Below are 12,914 nucleotides of genomic sequence, written 5' to 3' on the forward strand. Positions count from 1 at the left end.
TCCCAGGTCAAGGTGCCAGTTGTCTGGGCGCCTAAAATTGCATCTTTCTATAAAAATCAAAATAAAATCTTCTCCAATTAATATTATAACTTATATTAGTTAACTTTCTAACCATATCCTAATTAGAATTATATGTATATTACCATTAATAGATTCAATTCATTTACTTCTCTATTATACCAAATTTTTTGCATATCCCTGACAGCTAATACTGGGTCGAGATCGTCTGTGCCACTGCTTGTGTGTGCCCTATGTGCCACACCAATAGAAACACGGTATTTTCTCTTGGAATTGTAATATCTTCTTTAACTAATTAATTATCTTTCCTAATCGATTAGTGTTGTATAAATAGAAAATCTATTTAGTTAGTCATGGTTAATGAGAGGAATGATGTGGCGTGTTTCTATTGGTATGGCACATAGGGCACACACAAGCAGTGGCACAGACGATCTGGACCCGCTAATACTACTACATATTACCATTAATAGAATGTCTCAGTTAATTTTTTAATTAATTTGATATGATATTCCTATAATTAAAATGGTAAGTACTTATGTGATTATTACAGTAGTGCGCTGCGGCTTCGCCACGCCTCGCTGCGGCTTGGGATTATACCCCCGACGCCGCGCTGCGCCTTACGCCTTGAACAACATAGTCTATTACTATATCTTCTGAGTTGCTCCCTTTACTGTCATTAAGTTCAGTATTCACCTTATTCAGAACTCCATCTTTAAAGTTATTCTGCAGAATCTATCTTTTATATTGTGGTTAGGATCAGTAACAGTTGGTTAAGGCAATTCTGTGAACTCCACTCTTATCAGCATCTCCAATATCTGACAGTTTATTTCCTTTGGTTGTTTCATTTCATCTTCTTGTGCTTTTGATCTCAGAAATCCTGTTGCTATTAGTGCAGTTTATTCTCCCTTTATTCATTCCGGAGCATTCTTTGTTTCTTTCAGCCTTGGTAGTTTATACCTGTATTTGCTTTCTGTTAGCTTGAACAGTATTCTTAGTTGAGTAGCATTAACTCTGCGTTTTTACTGATCCAAGTTGTTTTCTGTATTTTCCTTTGTACCTAGTCCGGTTTCTGTGGTTATTGTGCAGGCTTCTATCCTTTGCTAAAGGATTAGTGTTTTTACCTTTATTTCTTATAAGCTTTTGTTATTCTGCTTGCTTTTTTTTTTAGATTTCCTTTTGAGTAGCAGTTGTCCAGGCCTGTTATGGCAGCTCTAGTATTATCATCTCTCTTTACTACTATCTAAGTTTTTCGTTTTCTGCGCGTCTTAGAGTTCAGTCTTCATTCCCCTGCAGTTTATTTCCATTAATCTGAAACTCTTTCAGATCTCTTTTAGTAGTTGTGCCTGTGCTGTGTGTGCCTTTTCCAACCTGCTGTATTTCTTCCTATCTAGTCTACTAACTCAATTTTCTCTAGATCCCTTTCACGTAACTCTGTTGCAGTATTTTAGTTTTTCTTCCAGCTTTGGTCATTAAGATTAATCTCTCTTAATTTCTGTTAGTGCATATTTAATCTTGTCTCCAGTTCTGGCTGGAAAATTTTGTGTCTTTAGCTTGCACCTGTAACTGTAACTTGCATTTTCAGGCTTAAGTGCTTAACCCTGTCTACTGTAGCCCAATTGTTCTCTTTCTGGGCCTGAACCTGCTGTTTCTGTTGGCGTTGGTGATCCCAATTCCTCTGGAGGGATCCATTCCTTGATGAGAGTGCTGCATTGTCTGTTAACACTTAACAGTAGTAGGAATAACAACATAATTACATTGTTGAATTAAATGTTGTATCCTAGTGAGAGTACTGTTCTTATTAGGAGCAACATCCTGAAAAATTAGGTTGCACCTTCCCTTCCAAATATACTATATAATGCACATTAACTTAATCACATAATTCTCATTTCTGTAACTATTTTGAGGTTCTTCACCTGCAATGAACCAAGATATTACCCAAGACTGGAATGAATTATATTGCTGAGTAACACTAATAATATCAATATTTAAAGCATTCCATATGGATCTAGCATAGTCACACTCAACCAGCAAATGTGTAATAGTTTCAAGACTATGATTACAAAACTTATAATGGGGTTCAACTTCAGGATTATAACTAGCAAGTTTGATTCTAACAGGTTTCCAGACAAAAAAATTTATTCCATGGGGTACTTTATATTTACAGAGTTGTTTCCAAACATCTTTAGGACCGTTATCACCAGCAATGGAATTGATAACATAATTAGCACAAAGAGTATTGTAAGCACTCTTTACAGTGAAATTACCTTTTCAGTCAGGTTTCCAAATCAAATAATCTTCACCAATATAAGGAATAAGCATATTTAGGATAGCAGTAGAGGTATCTTCATTAAAGATAGAACAGATAAGCTGCTCATTCCAGGTTTTAGTACCAGGTAGAAATAGATCACAAACTAGAGTGTAAGATAACAGGCTAGAAAGACCCACAGTTGGGATAGGTGGACTATTGAAACCAATAATCCAATTATCCAGCTAAATATTAATTTTAGTGCCACACTGAACTATCCACATAGAGTATTGTTGTACAACCTCAATACCAGAGTGAATACTTTTCCAAAGCCAAGGAGAATTATCTTTTTTTATCTAGATGGAGTAAACAGCCATCTTTACCTTATTTGGCTCTAACAATTTGCATGCACAGAGAACTGTCATCATTACAAGCTTTCCATGCCAATTTAGTTAGCATGAAAGTATTGAAATGTTCAAGGTTTCTAAAACCCAGACCACCCAAAGACTTAGGAATACTTGGATTATTTCATCCTATCAAACAAAGTCATATATTACTACTATGTCCCCACCAGAAATGTTTTTGAATAGCATCCATCTAATTAATCAAAGTTTTAGGAATTCTAAAAAAAACCATTTGGTAAGTAGGTAAAGCATTTAAGACATGTTTAACCGTAACAGTTCTAGCAGAATGATTCATAGTTTTTCCTTTCCAAGTCTTAAGTCTAGAACCAAAGGATTGAACCAGTGGCCTAAAATCTTTGGTTTTGTTCCTTCATAACAACAAAGTGACTCCTAAATCACTATCCTTCATTTCAGTCATTTTGAGTTCTCTAGCAAGGATTTCTTTAGTACTAGGACTAAGATTATGACTAAGATAAACACTTGACTTATCTAAGTTGAGCATTTGACCAGAAACACTACCAAACTAGTCAAGAATGTTCATAATACCAGCAATATTGTGCATATCAGCTTGAGCAAAAATAAGAATATCATCTGCAAACATTAGATGGGTGGTAATATCTGGAGCATTCCTAGCTGCTTTAACTCCTAAAATTTGATGATTAGTTTTAGCATTTAATAAAAGCTTAGATAAGAATTACATACAGAGAATGAAAAGATAAGGTGATAAGGGATCACCTTATCTAATGCCTCTAGATGGGTTAAACCCATGAGTAGGGAAACCATTTAAGAGAACAGAAATGTGAGTAATAGAGATGCACTGATTTATATAGCCACAGAATTTCTCATCAAAACTAAAGCTTCTAAGAACTCCTAGCAAGAAAGGCCATTTTATTCTATCAAAATCTTTAGAAAGATCAAGTTTTAAGGCCATAATACCACTGTGACCTTCTTTGCGCTTCATAGAGTGAATCATCTCATGGGACACAATGATATTGTCATGTATATCTCTACCTGGTACAAATGCAGCTTGATAAGGAGAGATCAGATGTTTTAAGTGAGGTTTAATTCTATATGCCATAATCTTATAGATCACCTTATAAATAGTATTGCACAAACCTATAGGTCTGAAATCCACAGGTTTAGTAGCATTATCAGTCTTAGGTATCAAACCAAGATAAGTTTTATTGAAAGATGTTGGCATGTAACTTGTTTCAAAAAAAAAACTATAGAATTAGTAACATCTTGCCCAACAGTATCCAGATTGTATTTGTAAAAGCCAGATTGGAAACCATCAGGGCCAGGTGAACCCCAAGCATTCATATGCTTAATAGTTTCAAAGATTTCATCACTAGAAGGAATTCTATTGAGTTGAGAATTATCTTGAGCAGTAATAACAGTAGGGATGATGTCAAAAGTGGTATAAGTAAACTTAGGATTAGAAGTTTTACTTACCTTCTCAAAATGGTTAACAAGCATACTTGCAATATCATCACTATCATTAAACCAAACACCATTATCATCACATAAGAAGTCAATGTTTTTCCTAAACATTCTTCTATTAGCTAAAGTGTGAAAATGTTTGGTATTTTGATCCATGTCAGTAATGAAGGTGTCACCAGATTTTTATTTATAAAACTCAGCCTTAATGTTAAACCATTCATCTAGTTTTCTAGTAAGAGTAACAATGTTTTCATGCTGAGACCCAGGAATTAGGTCATTTTGAGCTGCCTCAAGTTGAGTTTGTAAATTATTAATATTTCTACCAATATCTCCAAACTCAATTTTATTCCAGCGAGAAAGTCTTTTCCTTGTACTATGTTGCTTAATCAGTTGAAAACCTGCAGATCCAGAAATATTAGTATTACATGCTATAGATAATTGAGTTTTAAAAGCAAAGTGTTCCATCCACATGGAAAAAAATTTAAAAGACCTCCAGGTATTTCTACTAAGAACTTGTGGAATTAATAAGATAGGACAATGATCAGAACCAGCCTGAACTAAGTGCATAAGCTTAGCTTGGGAAAATGAGTCACACCAGTAGCTATTACCTATAGCCATGTCAATTCTAGACTTTCTACTGCCAGTTCCAAAACTGTTACTAGTCCAAGTGTAATGTTTACCACTGTAACCTATATCCATAAGACCACAAATATTCACCTTGTCTTGAACATACCTATCTTCAAAAGAAAAGTTAGCAACTTCAGATAAGTCATGCATATAAAAGTTCAAGTCACCTATTACTAACCAAGGTTGCCTGATATTTTCACTAATCCTTAATAGAAAGTCCCATTGTTCTTTTTTCTTATCAAAATAGGTGGATCCATACATAAAGGTAATAAGAACATCTGGCTTACTAGGATCTATTTTGGTGATAACATGCATCATATTTTTTGAGACATCCTGAACTTCACAATGTATTCCATCTTTCCACATTAGAATTAGACCACCAGCTAGGCCAACTCTATCTATATGAACATAATTGCAGTAACTTAGGGAATTCGCTAGGGAGATCATTTTATCACTATATATTTTTGTTTCAGAGAGAAACAAAAAATCAGGAGAGTGTTTCTTAACAAGAACAAAAACTTGATCTCTGGTGAATCTTTTTGCTAAACCTTGAACATTCCAAGCTAAGACTTTCATATTTGCAGAAATATTGAGTAAATAAGAAAAATAATTAGAAAATTTAGAGTGTAAAGCAAAGGATAAAGATTTAGTTACCAAAATTGCAGTAGTATCAGTCATTTCATGGGAGTACTCTCTTGGAGGTAGTTCTCCTTCCTCAACCAAGTCATGCTCCATCCCATAAAAATGTTCCAATCTATTAGTAGATCAAATGTTAAGACCAATAATGTTTTTTTGAATATCATGAACCAGTAAGACACGACTTAGAGTGACTTTGGTGCCAGAATTATCTTCTTTATCTTTACTTCTTGACCTCTTATCTCTTATTTCTTCTTCTTGTTTCTCAGCCTTTTCTTTTTCTTCAAGCTTCCTCTGAATTGCTTCACAAACCCTTTGCAACAACAAATCTAAATCTTCAGTTATTTCAACACCACAAGCTCTTGCAAGATTATGACAATAAGTAACATATTCTTCATTTGTATATTTCCTAATCTTTAAGTCCAATGCAGTGTTTTCACATTCCTCATCATCATGGTCTATAATGAAGCATTCTTTGCAGAGAAGATGAGGTTGTCTTTCCCAATGATAATGAACCCATGTAACACCACCATAAGTTGTATTCCACCATCCACCTCTGTGCATAGGTTTCCTAAGATCTATTTTGACTCTTGTAATCATTGAGCCATACACAGGTCTACAATTTTCTAGTTCGGTTTTAATCTTTGGACCTAATTTAACTAGAGCTTCATCAATTACCTGAACCGAGTGATGTTCAAGATGAATATTTTTGAACTGGACGTTCCACTCTTGATGAGTAAAAACTTTATCTTTAACAACAATGGAGGGATCATATTTTTTGAGGTTCAGATGGTATTTCTTAATGTTCCAGGGACGTTTCTTAATAATAGCTTCAACAACTTCATTTGAAGTGAACTTAAAGAGAAAAATATTCTTATCCAGAGCACGCATATTCAAAATTCTATATTGCTTCCACAGTTGCATGGCTTCTTTTCTTATTTCATCTGTTTCGAAAGTATCTTTTGAGAAAAGCTTACCAATAAGATAATTGCTCAAATCTTAAGTTGCTGATGATATAGCTCTACTCGAATCAACACCTTTCCTGACTTGTCGGGCATTGAGATCGCGAAGTTTATTTGCTTGCATCTTTGAGGTAATTAAGGATACCCAAGGAATTGAAGATGAAGCCATAATTCTGATGATCAAAATTCGAGACTTTTCTTTAGAGAAGATGATAAGAAAACACTTTGGTTCCTTTGCATTATATTGATGAGAACCGTATATAATATAACCAAAATTAGTTATACTGGTATAACTATTTTGAGAGGAATTAGGAAAGGATATATTATTTTGAGCTGGAAAAGTATAAGTAGAATTGAATAAGGTAGAGGTAAAACAAAACTCATCTCGTTCTAAGCATAAACTGGCGAAAATAATAGGAGAGGGCGAAGAAAATAATAAAAGAGGAGGAAGAAAATAATAACAGGAGAGGATGTTGGATTCGAACGTGTACCTCAAGTAGCTTAATGTAACGACGTAAGCATTATTTTACATAAAACCATTTATTGGTATTATTCGACAATTTTTCCCTTTTTATACGTTATTAAGATATGAATGCTTACTTACACATAAAAAGATACTCTAATTTACAAGATTAACCAATAATGAATCTTCGCTTCATAATTCAATGTAAGAATCGATTCTCAAAATTAAAAAACTAGTCATGTTTTACAAACCCTACTACTAGTTCTTTTAGAGAAAAATAAAATACAAAAATTCTACAAGTTCTTGACTCACTGAGTCTGCAAGATTTGGGAAATTGAGATATATTTTCACATGGTCCAACAATAAGAAAGGCTACGCAAATTTATGTGAAACAATTGGCAGGGCTCTAATATCGTACTAATGGATTCAACAATTTCCGGTAACAAAGACAGTGGTAGAGCTACGATATTTTGGTTGGGAGGACAAACATGAACAGTGGAAAAGCAACAACAACACCATTGAGAAAAAAATTGTCGTCGAAGGTCGTGAAAAAAATTTAGCCGATGAAATTTCTAAACTCTTAGTATTCAATCATTATTGTAAATTTCATAGTATAGAAAAACTTGGATTATTGTGGACAAAAAACGAGAAAAGGCAGAGAAATGGATGGATCATATCCAAATTCGAAGAGTGGAGGGGGGACAATTGTTACAAAAATAGGAAACCTCATGCACAAAATTGTCATTTTAGAGATTTGTCCTCCCTAGTCCTGCTATGGATCCGCCACTGTAACAAAGGTAAGTAACTGAGATTTATTACTCAAACCCTTTTAATAGTAACAAGGTATGGTAGTCCTATCTACATTTGTATTCATGATATTTGCATTTGTTAGAAGGTTAAGACACCAATATTTGATGGATACCAACTAACACTCCGAATTATTATTTTCATGATAAGTTAAAACAGTGGTCCCAAGAATTACATCTAGGTATATTAGCCAAGGAATTATGCTACTCCCTCCTTCTAATATAGATGTCTAAATTGAGGATTTTTTTTGTCCTAAAATACTTGTTATATTTCATATTTCTCTACCTTTTATCCTTATTTCCCCTATCTTGGAATAAGGACATAACATGAAGAGTGGTGTATTTCAATTTTCGAGACACACTTTTAATACTTCTCTCTATATATTTTCTTTAATTTGCAAATTTTCCAAGTAAACAACAACTGTAAATCTAAACAGACCGCATGAAAAACCATGCCAAAACCGGGCTTCTCACAAAATTTCCAATGGCCCCACCCCCTCCTAACTCCATGTCCCGCGGGACCCGCCCCCATGTGAGGGGCGGTTTTTGCATAATTCATTTACACGGTACGTGTAGAACTGCTGAAACAACAAAAACCAAGACATCTAAAAAGTAGGAACCTCAAATACTAACGTAGGGTAATTATGGAAAAAAGACAATTCTCTTTGTGTTTCTTAATCTCTGTGCAAAATCATATTTAAGCATCTAAACTAGGACGGAGACAGTATTCTAAGGATTTAATCCCTTATCTTTCGTACGGATGAAGCTTGGGAACCATCAAACCACTTGATGGATCTCCCAAAACTACAAATTTGATGTACGCCTAATTTCAGGAAGATGTAAATCCCCAAACAGTTGGGAACAATAATAGGTTTTTAAATGGTAGAGCATCTCCAAAGGTGAGTCCAAAGATTCCTATATGACGGTCGTTATTAGATCTTCAGTTTTGAAAGTGTTTAGTGTGTCAACATAATATTTGTCTTGAAAACTATCCCAAGCGGTTATAGTTTTGTTTGTATTATTTTGTTATTAAAAATAAATTGTGCCTATGCATAAGCGGGAAATTATCGTTTGGTCATTGGTCCCTTTTAGGTGGTCTCGTCTAAGTTTAGTCCACTGACAATTAAAGGACATCTAGTTTGTCGTCTTGAACCATCTTTCGATTCATCCCCACGAGAATATTAAATCCTCATTGATTAAAACAGACCATGTCGAGGAGTTTTACTGGCCATATTTCTTATGTCTCTTTCCCTTATCCAACACAACTAATAGATGAAATCAAGAGTTGCCAGATCTTCTTCCCTCTGCTTTTGCGTCTCCTAAATTTTCAAGCTTCAAGTTCACCAATAATGCTGGCATATAAAACCCATCTGACATTGTACCCACCAATAAAATAAGTTTACATATTGTGCACATAACTGCATTGCATAAGAATGTGATTTATTCTTTCAGGTTCTTGGTTGCGTGGTTAGCACATTGCATTTTGAATCACACGTCTTCTTCTTAGCGGATTGTCAATGGCGAATGTTGCATTTTAGGAAGCTTACCACGTGAAGAATCGAATCTTAATTAGGAAGGACCAATTACACCAATATGTATTTGAAAGGAACATCTACATGATTATTGGGGTTTGCACTACTAACCATTTACAAAAGGTTTTTGTGTTGATCCCTCGAGCAACATTGCACTTTAAATCATCATCTCTCTATCTTAATCTGGTTGGACATTCAGAAATTCCAACATTTATATTTCAGTTATCTCTACTGTTTCTTTGATACTTGCATACTTCTGAGCAGATAACTTGAAAATACTAGGGATGTGTTTCAAAGTTGGGTTTCTATGCATTTATCCCACCAAAAGTAAATTTCTAACAAACTACTAGCTGAATTGTTTCCTTATATAGTACCATGCGATGATTGGATCATCACAAGTAATAGTCAGCGAACTAATGCTCAATATTTATTTCCTAATTGGTATAAAAAATAAAAGTTAGAATATCTCTGTAATAACCTAGTGTTAATCACACTTTTTTAAGTTCCTACGAAATTCGTGCAAATGGTTATCATACGGAACTCACAGTCAGAATGGGAATGCATTTATAATTTGGATCCAATGAATGTGAAAGGAATCACATTTTAGAAAAAAATAATGATCCAATTAGTCTAGTGAACTATATCACTAATACTTGGATAATTAAATCCATATCGTCGCCAACAATGTAATATTGGGGATTGGATCATTTAGGTTTTGACATAACCATAAATAACCCCTTTGATTGTGACATGACCATGCTCTGTTTTCAAATAACTAAAATGGACATCCTTTTATTTGATTGAAGAAGAAAATGAAAATTACAAAGATTAAAAGAATACAAACTGACAACTTCTCTCAAGATCAAAGATTTTCAAAAACAACTAGAAGCACCACCTCCCCTCCAATTGTATTTTTAAGGTAATAAAACATATCACTCATTATACAAACATTTATTTACTAAAAAGGATTGAGATCATCCTAAGATGCAAATGGCAAACAACCCATTCTTTCAACATAAAGAAAGTGATGTTTGTGGACATATTTATGCAGAATGCGGGCTCAGGTAATTTATGACTCTCCTGGATGATTCAAAGTATTGTATAATTAATGTTGACAAAAAATGATGCGTTTTTTAAACAATCCCAGCATATATCACTAAATTTTGAGGGTTCACCATCCTTGTTAATGTTAGAGAGTTATCATCAAAAGAACTTGATGATTATTGTATATAGGATCGTTACTATAGATCATGTTTAAAGGACTTTATCACCCATCATTCCCCACTTCCTTAAATGCATCATATTCGAAGCTGAGGCATCTCTAATACTAATGATGCATCTCTTCAGGCAACATAGGGAGATATGATGCATTTCTTCTAGCATCATAAGAAGACGATGCATTTTTTTATTTTCGGCCAATATTCACTTCCTACATAAGTCTTACGAAGTTTTTTAGATATATGTTAAAAATTAAGAGTACTTTGTCACCCATGATCTCCCGTTTCCTTAAATGCATCGTAATTCCAAGATGAAACATCTTTCGGATTAGTGGTGCATCTCTTCAAGCAACATAGAGGAGATTATTAATTGCTCCTAACAACATATGGAATATGATGCAGTTCTTATTTTCATCCAACATCCGCTTCCTGTATAAGTCTTACTAATATTTCTAGATATTAAAAATTTAGAAGACTTTTTTTATCCAATACTAATTCATTCCAAAGATGCATTGTTTTTCGTAACTAGCTTACATTAATTAAAAAACTGACTTTCGTTGTAGCGGAAGCGAGTGAAGGACGACACCATATATCCTTGATACTTTCACCCACCTAAAATTAGGAATTTCAAGTATATATGCTACTATGCATCCAAGAATTGTTTGGATTATACAGTTTGGACCAAGGTTATTGATCATTTTTTTTTATATAAATAAAAAATCGGGCACACCTAGCATGTTGTTTATTTTTTTATGATTCCATTATGACTCAGATTTGCTTACTTGAGTATAAAGTTTTACGTGATTCAAATACCTCAGAATCAGGTGTACATATGAGCTGAGTTACCCATCATGGAAAACGATATAAACAAACAATCTAATATGAGTCGAGTTTAGGGGAGGCAAAAACTTGTGGAAGGGGCAAGAACCACCTGTCCACCGAATTGCAACAGAGGATAGAAGCATGTATTCTCTTATTGACTACATAAGGGCAGCAAAACAACTTTGACGTTCTTGAAGCTGCACATGCAACAACAAAACTCTCTAAGCGCCTCAACATTGCAATTCTGTCAACTGGTTCCACTGAGAAACAATCCTTTGAGCTTCTTAAGGTCTTGAAAAATGTTGTAAACTTGTACTTGAACGCCTGTAATGCTGAGATACATCAGCTCAATGCTAATTGATCGCAGTGAGATGCAGTCATGAAGAAATGTAGTGTCCAGAAATCGTAATTTAGAAGATGACTCACTGAGGCTTTTGGTACCATTTCATGTTATATGTTTTTAGATATGGATAATGGTAATATGGAAGTACGAAAGTTTTGTATGGATAATGGAATTATGGTTGTTTTGCCTTAACAAAAGGAGTTACACATCAAGAAACGAATAAAATAATCTTATCATCTGATCCAACTTGAGTCAGATTCAAGCCTAACCCGAGTCGGCGAAAGAAAAACAAAGCATACAAATCCAATTCGATTTCCTTTTTCATTCAGATCAAAGGACACAAATTCTATTTAACATTTCCTCAGCTAAGCGTTTTCTCAGCTAAATATGTAAAAGTTTTCTTCGAGATATGACTTGCGGTTTCTAAATTTCGATTAGGGCAGTTTTGCCCAATAAAACCCAAAGGATACTATGTCGCCGATCAAATTTTCGTCAAAATATATAACATCTATAGTGCAATACAACACATACCCCGCTTTCTATTCGTCATCCCCTCTATTCTCTGAAACGAACCTCTAATATCTAATTTCTCATTCGTTAATCATACATAATTTGTTTAATTATAATCTTTTAACAGTTTGATTGTTATTTTTCTTGGTTGATCTATTATTATTTTAGTTTTCGAGGATTTTTATTTCTTTATTTTCGATTTAATGGATGCAGAAGGAGAATCTTTTGGTATGTTAAATAAGTCTTAATCTAGAAATCCATTGCAAGAACATGTTGTCCTCTGACAGAAGATTCTATATAAAAAATATATGTCCATCCATTTTAATATCTTCATACCATGAATTGTAATTTAAGGTTTTAGATTTTAGCTTACTTGTTCTTTTTTAAATTAATTTACATTATTTTTGTGACTTTTTTGTTCTTCAATTGTTAGGAATTATAGGTTTTCTTCCTCTTCTTCTTCTGATTTTTGAGAAAAGGAGAGTTTGTTAAAATATAGGTTTATTACTATTATTTATTTCTCATTGATTTTAATCAGTAATGAAGCTTCCTGGGTTTTTATGAGGGAGGATCCGCTCACACTTCTATTTTCACGATATCTCACACTTTGGGCGTCTTTTTCTTAAAAAATCCTTAACGGTAGCGGATTTGAAACTAATATTTTGGTGATGTGTTCCTTCTATATAACTCTATGTTCCTAGAAAAAATGAGAATATTATGAAATATATAACACCAACATCTGTTAATTTGAAAATTAACCGTCGAAATTATCGGATTTTCGATTGTTAAAATTATGATAGATAGATTGTGAGGTTTGGTATTCAGAATGTACTCATTTTTGGCGGCTATGTAGAGATTTGCAAGAGTAACATATCCCAAAGTATTAGCT

Source organism: Papaver somniferum, chromosome 2, assembly GCF_003573695.1.
Source record: "Papaver somniferum cultivar HN1 chromosome 2, ASM357369v1, whole genome shotgun sequence".
In the NCBI taxonomy this organism is placed as follows: Eukaryota; Viridiplantae; Streptophyta; class Magnoliopsida; order Ranunculales; family Papaveraceae; genus Papaver; species Papaver somniferum.